Genomic DNA, 1,457 nt, shown 5'->3' with positions numbered 1-1,457 from the left:
TGACAAAAATGCAGGATTGAAAATTTCGGTGCCACGGTAAGTCTTGAAAACCAAATGGTTTGACCGCGGTAGCAATTCCTATATGCCCAGAAGGATCTCCATGGAAACCTCAACAAAGAAGATAGAATAATTTATTCGGCCAAATTATGAGACATGATGGCATCTACATCTACATCAACATAATACGCTGCCCACCACCTCTAGGGTGTTCGGCAGGGAGTGATCAATCACCAGCATGCAGCATGCAATTGGACTCTCACATGCACACCGCACGGTCCAAAAAACGTCACGCATACTAACAAATTTACTACCACATGCTGTTAGAAATAATAATAAAATTCAGAGACATGCATTAAGCTATTCATAAGTTAGTAGGCTACACTACAAGTCATCTAAGCTATTTGTGAGCATTAACGCTGCCGTTATCATCTCTTCTGATCGTGGAAAAAAAGATATTCTGGGTGCAACATGTTTCGATCCATAGAGGCACTTGAAAGTGACCAAGAAAATAAATCGGTGGAAGTCAACGAAATCTTCTTTTCATTTGTGATATTTTTAGATTTTTTGTCTGCTGGGTTCATACTAACCAGCTCACGGGGTCGTTATACCTACCCGCGTATTAGTGCACCCCCTCACTCGGCTGGGATCTCTATCGTGAGAGGGATAGCTGAAACTTGTTCATAATGGCAAGTGGCCGATTGCGTATTCAAAAATTAACTTCCCTCAGTTTTTGCGAGGGTTCGAGTTTGGAACAGTAAAATTCGAAAAGAAACAAAGCATAACATTTTTCTTATTATAATTAAGCGTGGTAGTCCTATTTGTAGAGTGTTAGACTTTGGTCCGCAGGGTCACGGTTCAGACACCTTCCAAGCCTTCCGATAAAACTAAACCCTCGAAGTGTAAGATGGCCCAGGAAAAGAAACTTTCCGCTTCCATGAATTGGTGCTATTCACACCCTAATGGCCTAACCTAAGCTGTGTTCCCGCACCTACACAAACTTACCTGAGTGAGGTAGTGAACCATAAGAGTTTAAGATGAAAAAATAAAAAAAGATTATGAATATATTTGAGAAAATTTCAGCCGAACGTCAGGGGATATTTTGCCTATGAAAAAATTGGGTTGCTGTCTCAGAAGCGCAGAGAAATGATTTGACTTAATCGAGATTCGAACCCGCTTCCCCCAATCTCCAGTCGCACTGCAAATGACTAACTGTTCGCTCGGTCAAACTCCCTCAAAAGTTATCTCCGGCTTGGTAGTGAAAATGGTATCGTGCATGTTTCGTCTCTCGTATATTTTCGCAGAAAACTTTGTCCTTGTTATTTACATCTTTGTTACAGTGCTCGTGCCTGCGAAGTTACCGAGTTGCAAGTTAAGCTGCGCTTTCAAGATTTGAAACAGTGATGCGAGAGGAAACTTTGAGACTGCTCAATGCCGAGTCCTTATTCGCCAAAGCCGCA

Source organism: Ischnura elegans, chromosome 11 (genome assembly GCF_921293095.1).
Source record: "Ischnura elegans chromosome 11, ioIscEleg1.1, whole genome shotgun sequence".
Classification (NCBI taxonomy): Eukaryota; Metazoa; Arthropoda; class Insecta; order Odonata; family Coenagrionidae; genus Ischnura; species Ischnura elegans.
This window is presented reverse-complemented; position numbering follows the sequence as displayed.